Genomic DNA, 13,907 nt, shown 5'->3' on the forward strand with positions numbered 1-13,907 from the left:
AATGCAGTTAAAATGTACCATTGGCTGTATTTAAGACTGAAGTATATTCTTCCTTTTGGTTCCTCCATTAAATTATCAGTGTTAATGGGAATTATCTACCTGCATTAAGGACCTAATCCAGCACCTATTGAAATTGGTGGGACTCTTTCCATTAACTTCCATAAGCATTGAATCGGGTCTTGAGAAATGAATATACTCCAATGTTTCTATTGGATAAGGTCATGCAATCTGAATGAACCTCGTTCTTTCTGGGTGTAACAACTAGTAACTTCACTGGAGTTACACCAGGATGAATTTGGCCAAATATTTGAATCACTGATTTAGTAGAGGTTTGTCCTCCTTTCATGGGGCATTTGTAATTCCTGTTCCTGATACAGGAAGCTGTATGATGCACAAAGTGAAGAACAGTCTGCTGTATTGATTTTTTTTTTTTTTTGCTTGTTTAACTGTATTCAAATTGGGAGCAGAATATAACATTACATTGGTTTTACAGTAAAGTAGTACTGATGACTTCAGTGTAAGTACCCAGGTGTAAGAGTAGTTTAATGCAGTAGAGAAACAGTCCCCGTGTCTAAATCAACTTGGAATTTAAAATTATCTTTCCATTCGCGTTAAAGAGTTATCTTTGTAAATCATTTTTACATAACATTTCCCTCAAAAGATTTCTTTTTAAAAAGAAGCAATTTCATGAGATGAAATAATGAGAAAATATTCTAAAGAACTGGATATATAGATAGCAAGACAAAAGGAGGTGCACTGCAGTCAAGAATAAATTATTAAAATAATTTAATTTGACTGTATTGGCATTAACTGATTAGAATTTCAAAATGTTAATATAATCGTATGAGAGGAATTCAATATTTTACTTTCTTTTCTGTTACCAACAACAAAGATGACAATTTTGAATGATAATGAATGCTTTACAAATAAAGAATCTTCCACCTAGGTTACAGAAACTGGACAACATTGCATAGTTAAAAACATATTTAAATTATTTATATAGTACATATCTGAAGCAAAGGACAATAAACAAGGTGTCTTAAAAATGGAGAAATATACAGTTTACAAAATATTATGATTTATCGGGAGTCAAGCAAATTGACAGAACCCAAATATGGTGAAACAAAATATTTTCCTTTACTGCTAATGAGTCATAATAACGTTTGCTAATTTTCATCACATGTGTAAACATTTGCAGGATTGTGTCCTAACCTTAATGAAGCATAAAAGGAGCCTTCATTTCTTTTATCAGACAGATTTCTGTCATTACTGTAGCTATGACGGCAGCTCGTAATTCCAAGTAAAAGGTAGAGTACTCTCTTGTAAGAGGCTGCATAATGCACCACTGACTATCCCTGGGCAACATACTCTACAGCAACTGGTCTCAGAGAAAAAAGTGTGTATGAGCTAGGGCCCAAGTGAAAGGTATATCATCACTGTTGGGTACTTTGCCTTAGGCAATGAAAAAGGGATTGTTTCTTTTAAAATTTGTAAGGCACTCAGCTGCTATGGCAAAAGGCTCATGTATAACCTATATAAGGTTTTGTCTTTCTGCATCCTTACCTCTGAATAAGAGCACACATATTGGTAACTCCAGGACATAGATTTTTTTTTTTTTTTTTTGTAATTTCCATGAGTTTCACAGTCTTGTCAGGCTGGGACAGATATGATAAGAGATTGCAGTAGGCAGATGTTTATGTGAGCTTCTTTCCCATCCTCAGCTATGAAAATCCAAGCTGCACTGCAACTTTCTTTTCTTTTTCACCTTGTGCAACAGGCCCACCTTTGTTTGACTAGGTCAGTTTAACGCATTGAACAAGCAGAATTCTTGGCCTTCAGGATCATTCCCTTTGTGCAGCCTGAAAGCTTGCAGATAATTTTTAGCCGAATGGAACCCTTAAAAATGTTGAATTTTCTGAAGCTAGAACAAGTGGAGTTTATATTATCACAAAAGCTTCTAAGAACCAACTACTAGAATGGAAAGCACTCTGATTTTTCACACAAACATACCTGATCACACGTTCATATCTCACATTTTGTATTTTATTATATTTCTTTACTATTTCTTTTAATTTAGCCTACATTATTAGAAAGTGCCTATGAGAACATAGTCATATCCTGAATGTTTCAGCTGTTCTTTGCAACCACTACTTGCATCAACCATAACTAGCCTTAGAATCAGTTTTTCTCAAGGATAATAAAAAACTTCGATCATTTGATTGTCTGAATAAGCAAAAATGATTGCCACTGAAAATGCATATTCTTTCACTTTTTATGATCATTTTAAACAATCATTTACTGACCCTGGTATGATCGTAACTGAAAAAAGGTATAAAAGTTGGGCAATCTGAGCTATTTGTAATGCAGAAATTGCTATTATAATGTATCTAATAATAAAGGGGCCTAATCACATAAGGTGCTAAGGGCCCATAGTTCCCACTGAAGTCATCAGGCCTTAGAGTAAGATCTTTTATAAATATTAACATTTTCTCTTTTACTTCCAGAAAATTCACAAATCAATCAGAGCTCACTCTCATTTAAGTGTCAATGTGATACTCAGGGCTGTACAAAAAAAAGAGAATGTCCCAGTTCCAAGCAGTTTATCATCTAAGCCCTGGTCTACACTAGGAGTTGAGGTAGAATTTAGCAGCATTAAATCGATTTAACCCTGCACCCGTCCACACAACGAAGCCCTTTTTTTCGACTTAAAAGACTCTTAAAATTGATTTCCTTACTCCACCCCGACAAGGGGATTAGCGCTGAAATCGGCCTTGCTGGGTCGAATTTGGGGTACTGTGGACACAATTAGACAGTATTGGCCTCCGTGAGCTATCCCAGAGTGCTCCATTGTGACCGCTCTGGACAGCACTCTCAACTCAGATGCACTGGCCAGGTAGACAGGAAAAGGCTCGCAAACTTTTGAATTTCAATTTCCTGTTTGGCCAGTGTGGCAAGCTGCAGGTGACCATGCAGAGCTCATCAGCAGAGGTGACCATGATGGAGTCCCAGAATCGCAAAAGAGCTCCAGCCTGGACCGAATGGGAGGTACGGGATCTGATCGCTGTATGGGGAGAGGAATCCGTGCTCTCAGAACTCCATTCCAGTTTTCGAAATGCCAAAACATTTGTCAAAATCTCCTAGGGCATGAAGGACAGAGGCCATAACAGGGATCCAAAGCAATGCCGCGTGAAACTTAAGGAGCTGAGGCAAGCCTACCAGAAAACCAGAGAGGAGAATGGCCGCTCCAGGTCAGAGCCCAAAACATGCTGCTTCTATGATGAGCTGCATGCCATTTTAGGGGGTTCAACCACCACTACCCCAGCCGTGTTGGTTGCCTCCTTCAATGGAGATGGAGGCAACACGGAAGCAGGTTTTGGGGACGAGGAAGATGATGATGATGAAGTTGTAGATAGCTCACAGCAAGCAAGTGGAAAAACCGGTTTTCCCGACAGCCAGGAACTATTTCTCACCCTGGACCTGGAGCCAGTATCCCCCGAACCCACCCAAGGTTGCCTCCCGGACTCGCCAGGCGGAGAAGGGACCGCTGGTGAGTGTACCTTTTAAAATAGTATACATGGTTTAAAAGCAAGCATGTTTAATGATTAATTTGCCCTTGTATTCGCGGCTCTCCTGGATGTACTCCCAAAGCCTTTGCAAAAGGTTTCTGGGGAGGGCAGCCTTATTCCATCCACCATGGTAGGACACTTTACCATTCCAGGCCAGTAGCACGTACTCGGGAATCATTGTAGAACAAAACATTGCAGTGTATGTTTGCTGGCGTTCAAACAACATCCGTTCTTTATCTCTCTGTGTTATCCTCAGGAGAGTGATATCATTCATGGTCACCTGGTTGAAATAGGGTGCTTTTCTTAAGGGGACATTCAGAGGTGCCCGTTCCTGCTGGGCTGTTTGCCTGTGGCTGAACAGAAATGTTCCCCGCTGTTAGCCATGGGGAGGGGGGAAGGGGCTAGCCATGCGCTGGGGGGAGGCAAAATGCGACCTTGGAATGAAAGCACATGTGCTATGTATGTAATGTTAACAGTAAGGTTTACCATGAAAGAGTGTACCCATTGTTCTATAAAATGTGTCTTTTTAAATACCACTGTCCCTTTCTCTTCCTTCACCAGCTGCATTGTTTCAAGGATCACAGGATCTTCTCCTTCCCAGAGGCTAGTGAAGATTAGAAGGCGAAAAAAACGCACTTGCGATTAAATGTTCTCTGAGCTCATGCTGTCCTCCCACACTGACAGAGCACAGATGAATGCATGGAGGCAGACAATGTCAGAGTGCAGGAAAGCACAAAATGACTAGGAGGAGAGGTGGCGGGTTGAAGAGAGTAAGTGGCGGGCTGAAGAGAGAGCTAAAGCTGAAAGGTGGCAGCAGCGTGATTAGAGGAGGCAGGATTCAATGCTGAGGCTGCTGGAGGATCAAACTAATATGCTGCAGTGTATGGTTGAGCTGCAGAAAAGGCAGCAGGAGCACAGATCATTGCTACAGCCCCTGTGTAACCAACTGCCCTCCTCCCCAAGTTCATAGCCTCCTCACCCAGACGCCCAAGAACGCGGTGGGGGGGCCTCTGGCCACCCAGCCACTCCACCCAAGGGGATTGCCCAAGCAACAGAAGGCTGGCATTCAATAAGTTTTAAAGTTTTAAACTTTTAAAGTGCTGTGTGTCCTTGTCCTTCCCTCCTCCACCACCCCTCCTGGTGAGACGAAACTTAAAAGGGAAATGACCTGGCTGAGTCACTCCCATGTTTGCCCAGGCACCCCTGACCTCATCGAGGTCAGTTAAAAGAGCACCCAAAACTACATCGACGCTACCAGTCATACTGCACTGTCTGCTGCCAAAAGGTAATAAACTGCTGCTGTGTAGCAATGCAGGACCGCGTCTGCCAGCACCCAGGAGACATACGGTGATGGTTAGCTGAGCAGGTTCCATGCTTGCCGTGGTATGGCGTCTGCACAGGTAACTCAAGAAAAAAGGCGCAAAACGATTGTCTGCCCTTGCTTTCACGGAAGGAGGGAGGGAAGGGGGGCCTGACGATATGTACCCAGAACCACCCGCGACAATGTTTTAGCCCCATCAGGCACTGGGATTTCTACCCAGAATTCAAATGGGCAGCAGAGACTGCGGGAACTGTGGGATAGCTACCCACAGTGCAACGCTCCAGAAGTCGATGGTTGCCTCGATACTGTGGACACACTCCGCCGACTACATGCACTTAGAGCATTTGTGTGGGGACACACACAATCGACTGTATAAAAACGCTTTCTATGAAACCGACTTTTTCTTACTTTTTGAGTCTTCCTTAGTCCCCCCGCCCCCCGACCGGGCCAGACGCTTTTTTGTTTTGTTTCATCCTTCTGCCATTTTTCTCTGCTGCCGTTGAGTGCTGGTCAGCTGCCAACTTGCTGCCAGCACCCCCACCACGCCTGTTCCCGGGCGCAGCTATTTGCTTCAGTTGAAACCCCCGGAGGAGGGGGGGAAGATTGCCGACCTGCTATCCGGAGGGGGGAGTGGAAGCCCCCAGACCCAGCCGTTTTGCTGGCAGCTCGGAATTTACTTCTTATCTTTGCAACATTCTCAGCATGCCGGAAGCTTTGGTACAAAGCCAGCAGAGCTGGAGAAGAAGGAGAGAGCAGACAGAAGAAATCACCCAGGGAAGCTACAAATCATCGTGGAGGGGGCCGTAAGACTGAGTAATTTTTTGAATTATACTCTCGTGGGGGGGAGTTTGACTGTGGTTTACTTGCGTTTGTGGTGGCACAGGGGGTGTGGCACGGAGCTGCCCCCCGATCCATCGGTGCTCCCCCCGCAACATTACTACAACTGTTACGGCCCCCCCGCCGTCCGTCCCTGCTGGCAACCTGCCATCTACCTTCAGATCCAGCTGTTCGCTTTGAACTTTGCCTTTTGGACCGGATATAACAGCCGACCAACCGAGACTCTTTGGACAAATGTGCGTGGGTCTGCACCCCCCCCCCCCCCACGGATTGCTTATCCCACAGCTTGCCCCTATTACCGGACCCCGATTTTGTTTCCCCCCCCTCCCAGTCTAACCCCTTCAGCATCCCCCCCCCCGCCTGCAGCCCAGCAGGGAGGAGCGGTTAATCTGCTTCCCCCTCCCTCCTCCTCCTTCCGGTGTCTCCCCGTCTCCCCCTGCTCACAATGGCGGGGAATGAGAGGGGTGAGGCCCCTCTAACAAAATCAGCTGTCCCTCCCCCACCTCCCCCCCTGCCCGACCCCCATGGTCCCCCCCACCACTATTTGTCAAAATACTTGCCACCACCACCCCCCCGCTGGGGCACCGGCAGCAGGAGGCACCGGGGCGATTACTGCCACTGCTACGTCCACCGCCCCCCCAGATTCTAGGAACCCCCCCTCAGCTGGCCAAAAAGGCCAGGGCGGGAAGAAAGGAAAGGGCCCGCTAAAACCACTAGGCCCTCCATGGTAGGGGCTGCCCCCACCGCTGTGGCCTTGTCATCGACCATGGCGCCCCCCCCTGCAGTTCCCTCCACCAGCTCTGCGAACGTCCCTCCCCTGGACCCCAGGACATATGCCCGGGCGGTGATGGGCTCCCCCCTGCCTGCCGCCTCGTCATCTCGCCCACCCACTGCCTCTGCTACCATTATCAGCGGCCGGGGCCCCTTCCCCACCTTGACCAGGAGGCACGGTGTCCGTTGCCTCCTGGTGCCCACCTCGCCCCACGTGGAGACATACGTGCAGGTGTTGGCGAAGGTGGTAGGACCCACGGCTATTGTGGCGGCCTCCAAAATGTATGGGAAGGTAGTTTTTTTCTTAGCTTCAGAGGCTGCCGCCCAGGAGGTGGTGAAGAAGGGCCTGGCGGTGGGGGGGGGGGGTGTTTGTCCCCCTAGAGCCGCTAGAAGACCTGGGCGTTCGCCTCGTCCTCACCTCCGTTCCTCCCTTTTTACCCAATGCTGCCCTGTTACACGCTCTCTCCACCCTGGGGAAACTTGTCTCTGTCATCAGCCCTCTCCCGTTGGGCTGCAAGGACCCCACCCTCCGTCACGTCCTTTTGTTCCGCCGGCAAGTGCAGCTTCTACCGCCAGCGGCGGTGCGTGACGGAGAGGCGTTCGAGGGGTCCTTCCTAGTCCCCTACCAAGGAGCCCACTATCGGGTCTTTTACTCCACCGGAGAGGCCCGGTGCTTCCTCTGCCGCTCAGCGGGGCATGTCCGCAGAGACTGCCCTTTGGCCCAGGGGGGAGGGGCACCCGAGACCCCCGAGACCCGGCAGGACATCGGCCCTCTCGTTGCCGACGTCCCTGGCCGCCCGGCACCTGAAACCAACCCTCCTCCTACTCGATCCACTGCTGCTCCCGTCTGGGCCCAAGAAACACCTTCCATACAACGCCCAGGCGAGCAAGGGAGTCCCGCCCTTGCTATTACCAATCTGGTAGAGCCTATGGAGGAGGGTGTGGCAAAGATATTACCGGGTATAGGAGAGGGCCTGCCCCAAGGAGAACCCCCGACCCCTCATGCTGCCTTACCGTTACCCCCCTGAACCATCGCCTCCACCCCCCGACACGACCCCTGCTAACCAACCCTAGTCCAGGGGAAGCGAGGCAAGCGGAAGGCTCGAGTTCCGCTGCACCCGTCTGATGCGGAAGCCCCCCAGAAGACCAGAAAGGGAGGCACTGATATCGAGCCTTCCGCTACGGCCACGAGTGAGATCCATCCGCTGGTGTCGGGAGGGGAAGACAGACTGGCATTGGAGGGCAGAATCCCCCCTCCACGAGAGACCCTCCCCTCCGAGACCCCTGAGGAAGCTCCTTTTGCCCAGATACCACCCGAACCCCCCGCGAACCCCGAGGTGACCGTTGAGGCGGGCCCTAGAGGAGAGGCCCCCGGGGTAGCAGGAGTTGGCCTCTCCTCCGTGTATGCGGAGATTGAGGCCCTAGATTTGACCCCAGTCACCCAAGGAGAAGATGATCTAGTGCCGGCTGGCCTCGATCTGGGTAGCCTCACCCCAGCCCCCCTTTCCCTCTGCTCCCTCCCCCTAATTGCCTTTCCGGGCGAGCGCACTGCAGAAGGTGGTCCACCACCTGATGCCATGGCCACCAAGACCACCACGGAGCCAGCGCCTAGCGTCACTGGGAGCCCCCTCCCTTACCCCTTAACCCTCGACTCCGCTCAGGAGGCATCTTCTTTTAGCTGCTCGCCTCATGAAGTCCAGAGCCTTACCTCTGCTCCCGCCCCCACCCCTGTCCCTGCCCAATTCCCCTCCTCCTGCAATGCTAATGCCGCCCCTGGGGTTATTTCTTTCCCACCTTTTGCAGATTCCCCCCAGGGAGCAGTCTTTGCACTTTCTAGTCACGACCCATTAGGAGTTGCAATTTTTTCCCTGCCATCCCCTTCCACCCCAAGGCATGAAATGGATTTAATAACCCCAGCCTGTCAGATGCCCCGTTGGTGGTCCGCACCCTGTCTACCGCCTTAGCAGACCACGAGGCTGCATTAAGAGCCCCACTAAGGAATACCCCGGAAATCGCAACCCCACCCCCCAATGAGCTGCGGCATGCATTACGGAAGTTCCTAGAACACACCCGTGGTGCCCGCAATAGGGTACAGCTGGCTCTTCAGCTATGGGGGGACTTTGATCAAATTCTCCAGGCCACAAGGGCCCTTATACAGGAGGGCAGAGGGCAAGGAAAGCGCGGTGCTGCGGCCTACAAGCGGGCCTGCGGCTTCCGAAAAGATCTACTCATCCACGGGATGGGTCACGGGTTGCTGCGCAACCCGCCGGGGGCCACGAACACCCCCACCAATAAGAACCCCCCACCCCCCAGCCCTCCGCATGATGCCTCTCATTATTGCAACCTTGAACAACAGGGGCTGTAGGATGGCTCTCCGCAGGTCCCAGGTCCTCTCTTACCTTCGGGAAGGGGGATATTCTGTAGCTTTCCTGCAGGAGACCCATACGGACCCGACCGTCGAGGCCAGGTGGCGGCTGGAGTGGGGGGACGGGATATACTTTAGCCACTTCACGACTTGGCAAGCTGGAGTGGCGACCCTGTTCTCCCCCACCCTACGGCCCGAGGTGCTAGGGGTCACTGAGGCCGTGCCGGGCCACCTGCTGCACCTTCGAGTCCGTATGGAGGGGCTCGTGGTCAACCTTGTTAACATCTATGCCTGCAAATGAGCCCAAAGCGGCCACAAATCTATCAGCGGGTGTCCGACTTTCTTGGCACCCTAGACTCGCACGAGTGCCTGGTCCTGGGAGGGGACTTTAACACCACCCTCGAGGAACGGGACCGCTCAGGGGCCGAGCCGAGCCCAGCTGCCATGAACATTCTTCGAGGAATAGTCGAACTTCATTCCCTAGTGGACGTCTGGCGTGACCATCACCCAGATGACACTTCCATGTTCACCTTTGTCCGGGTGGAGGCCCTTCGGTCACACCACTCTCGGTTGGACCATATTTACTTATCCCGTTTCCATCTTTCACAGGCCCACTCCTCCGCCATTCGGCCGGCCCCATTCTCCGACCATCATTTAGTCACCATAACGGTCTCCCTCCGTGCAGAGAGACCGGGGCTGGCCTATTGGCACTTTAACAACAGCCTGTTGGAGGACGAGAGCTTCGTGACATCATTCCGGAAGTTTTGGCTGGCCTGGCGAGAGCAGTGGCGTGCCTTTCCCTCGGTGCGGCAATGGTGGGATCTCGGGAAGGTGCGTGCCAAGCTCTTCTTCCGTGAGTACACTCGGGGCATCAGCCGACGGAGAAATGCGGCGATAGAGCAGTTGGAACGGGAGGTCTTAGAGATGGAGAGGTGCCTGGCCGCCAACCCCGAGGACCCGTCCCTCTGCGGAGCGTGCTGGGAGAAGTGGGAGGAGCTCCGGACCCTTGAGGACCACCGGGCCTGAGGTGCCTTCGTTCGGTCCCGCATCCACCTCCTTTGGGAGGTGGACCGCGGCTCCCGCTTCTTCTATGCCCTGGAGAAAACGAGGGGGGCCAAGAAACACGTCACCTGCCTTCTTGCGGAAGATGGCACCCCCTTCACGGATCCGGAGGAGATGTGTGGGAGGGCCCGTGACTTCTACACAAGCCTTTTCTCCCTGGATCCAACTGATCCTGGCTCTTGCGGGGTGCTCTGGGAGGAACTCCCCACGGTCACCATGGGTGACCGAGACCGGCTAGAGCTGCCTCTCACCCTGGCCGAGTTCTCGGAAGCCCTCCGTCGCATGCCCACCAATAAATCTCCGGGCATGGACGGACTGACCGTGGAGTTTTACCGCGCATTCTGGGACATCTTCGGCCCAGACCTAGTCACTGTCTGGACTGAGTCCTTGCAGAGCGGGGTCCTCCCTCTGTCGTGCAGGCGAGCGGTGCTCGCCTTGCTGCCGAAGAAGGGGGACCTCCGCTATTTACGAAACTGGCGTCCCATCTCACTCCTTAGCACGGATTACAAAATCGTAGCGAAAGCAATCTCGCTGCGGCTAGGGTCCATGATGGCGGACATGATCCACTCAGACCAGACCTATACTGTCCCGGGTCGCAGCATTTTTGACAACCTATTTCTAGTCCGAGACCTTTTGGAACTCGAGCGGAGAGATGGTCTGTCATTCGCCCTCCTGTCTCTTGATCAGGAGAAGGCGTTCGATAGAGTAGACCATGGGTACCTCCTGAGCACTCTGCAGGAGTTTGGATTCGGACCTCAGTTTGTGAGTTTTCTCCGGGTGCTGTATGCCTCCGCGGAGTGTTTGGTTAGGCTCAACTGGACCCTGACCGAACTGGTCAGCTTTGGGCGAGGAGTGCGGCAGGGGTGCCCCCTCTCGGGCCAGCTTTACACTCTGGCGATCGAGCCTTTCCTCTGTCTCCTCCGCAGGAGGATGACAGGGTTGGTGCTGCGGGAGCTGGAGCTGCGGCTGGTCCTGTCAGCATACGCCGATGACGTACTCCTCGTGGTCCAGGACCAGGGCCGAGTCAACTGGGTCAAGAGCTCTGGCTTGGCGGTGGGGGACTGGCGGCAGGTAAGCTCCCTCCCACCCGCGCTTCAGACCATCTGGTGGAGTGTGGGTCCACTGCTCTATCTTGGCATTTACCTTTCCACCACGCACCCTTCCCCGCCGGAGAACTGGCAAAATTTAGAGGGCGGGGTGATAGAGCAGATCCGGAAATGGACGAGGCTACTCCGATGTCTCTCCCTCCGTGGGAGAGCATTGGTGCTTAACCAACTAGTCCTGTCCACGCTCTGGTACCGGCTCAACACCCTGGCCCCAACCCCGGGTTTCCTGACCCACCTCCGGAGATTGATTCTAGAGTTCTTTTGGTCAGGAATGCACTGGGACCCTGTTGGAGTTCTCCATTTACCCCTGAAGGAAGGAGGGCAGGGCCTGAAGTGTCTGTACACTCAGGTCCGCGTTTTCCGCCTCCAGGCCCTGCAGAGGCTCCTTTATAGTGCAGGTAGTTCGACGTGGAGCATATTGGCGCACGCCTTCCTGCGCCGCTTCCAAGGGCTCCAATACGACGGGCAGCTCTTTTATCTTTGTCCGAGAGGTTTTCCAAGAGACCTCTCCGGGCTGCCGGTTTTCTACCAGGACCTCCTCCAGACCTGGAAACTGTTTCTAACGACCAGGTCCGTGGTGGCCACCGTGGGAACAGATCTCCTCACGGAGCCCCTGCTACACAATCCCCAACTCCGTGTGCAGGTGGCGGAGTCCCGTTCGGTGCACCACAGGTTTGTCCTGGCGGAAGTCATGAGGGTCGGAGACCTCCTGGACTGTGACCGGAGAGACTGGCTGGATCCCCTGATGCTCGCTCGGCGCATGGGGCTCTCCAGCCCTCGTACCCCCTGGCGCGTACTTCAGGAGGTGAAGGCCACCTTGACCCCCGCTGCTCAGGCTTATGTGAACCGAGCCTTGCGTGAGGGCGCACCCCGCCCATCCTCTACCCCAGGCCCGCCGGACCTTTCCATTGGGCCCCTACCATGCCAATCCCAACAAACCCCTCACCCTTTCACTGCAAGCCGGCTGCATGAACTGCAGTCGGTCAGTTTTCAAATTGCACCACGGAATTATTTATACACACTCACACTTCACACCCTTCACACCCACACCCTGGTGTTCCGCCCCGATACAAAGTGGCGGGACCTCCTGCCACCCTTGGAGGGTGAGCAACCTCGGTGGGCCAGCTTGTATTCCACCTTGGTCCCGGGGCCCGTCGGGGACATCAGTTGGCGGCTCCTTCACGGAGCTCTGAGCACGGGCATGTTTCTGACACGGTTTACCCCCATCCCAGATACTTACCCTCACATTACAAAAAGGGCAACGTATATTTAGAGTGTGCCAGATTGCAGCCCCTTTTCCCGCTCCTCACAAATATTTTATTGCGCTTTTGGCTTCATTTCTCCCCTCACCTTTTTATCTATACACTCCCCATCCGTGGCCCCACAAAATCGCGAGACCTCCTGGTTAACCTCCTCCTAGCCTTGGCTAAAACAGCCATTTATAAAACCAGAGAGGGGAGGTTGGCCCATGAAGCGTCCTGCGATTGTGGGGCCTTTTTCCGATCGGGCGGAGTTCCTCTGGGCGGCGTCCACCGACTCCCTCGACGCCTTGACGGGGTGACCCCGTCCGGTTCCCTCCGTCTGACCCTTTGTTTGACGGGAAGAGCGAGAGACGCCAGCCCCAGCCGTTGTCGCTGTGGATACCATCATTACTGTCATCTAGGAGGTGTCCTATAATACATGGGTGTCTACCCCCCCATCCCTAAACCGCCCACCCCGCAGCCATGCCCATCTTGCCGGGCACTCTCAGGAGAGGGATAATCGGTGACAGTAGGTGCGGCACTAGGTAACTCAAGGGGGTGGAAGACCACGAGTGTCGAGGAAGCCCCCCCGCTCTGGGCCCAGGCTAGCCTGAACACTTCTCCCTCCTGAAAGCTGCTGTGTTATACCTTCTGTTGGCGTTGTTTTGTTGCATAGTTTGTTTTGTTTCCTTTGGTAATTCTTTGTAAGTGTTACAAATAAACTTCTTTTCTGTTTCAAAAAACCTTCCCTGTTACCTTCCCAGGGAAAAGGGACCTACTTAGCCTGCTCTCCTACTGCTGCCCTCTGGCCTGGGCTTTCCTTGCTTTTTGCCCCTGCTTTCGGCTTCCCCCCTGACCGGGCCAGACGCTCTCCCCCCTTTCTTTTCTTTTTGTTGTTTTTTTTTCTTTCTCTGCTGTTGCTAGAGTGCTGGCCGGCTGCCGGCCGGCTGTTAGCACCCCCCCCCACCTGCCCTCGGACAGCTGGCCGACTGCCGCTCGAGCTGAAACACCCCCCCCCCCCCCCCCCGAGAGAGGGGAGGCCTGCTGGCCCGCTTCCCCAGAGGGGGGGAGTGGAAGGACCCAGCCCCCAGACCCAGCCGTTTGCTGTTTGTCTGCAGACCCATCTCCGGTCGAGAGGACTCTTATCACTTGCTCCAGCATTTCTGGAATGCAAAAAAGAAAGCCCGGAACAGACAGAGAAAAAGCCATCCACTGGAGGAATACCGCCCAGGGAATCTACAAATCGCCATGGAGTGGGCCTAAGACCGAGTAACTTTCGAACTGTGCTCTCATGTGGGGGGAGGCCTTGACTGTGTCTTAACTGTGTTTGTAGGGACACAGGGGGTGTGGCACGGAGCTGCCCCCCGATCCATCTGTGTCCTCCCAACCCCCATACTACGATCTTCACCCCCCCACTCCACCATCTTTGCTGGCTGTCTAACATCTGCCTCTGGACTCAGCTGTTCACCCTGATTCCACCTCGTGGGCCAGAAGCACCAGCCAACCAAACAGGACTCTCTGGACAAGCGTACGGTGATTCATGTGTCATCCCCCCCCCGAATTGTCCACCCCACAGCTTGTCCCTTTCTACCTGACCCCAACTCCTGTTAATCACCTGCCACCGCCACCGCTGGGGCA

The sequence above is a fragment of the Caretta caretta genome, chromosome 2 (genome assembly GCF_965140235.1).
Source record: "Caretta caretta isolate rCarCar2 chromosome 2, rCarCar1.hap1, whole genome shotgun sequence".
Classification (NCBI taxonomy): Eukaryota; Metazoa; Chordata; order Testudines; family Cheloniidae; genus Caretta; species Caretta caretta.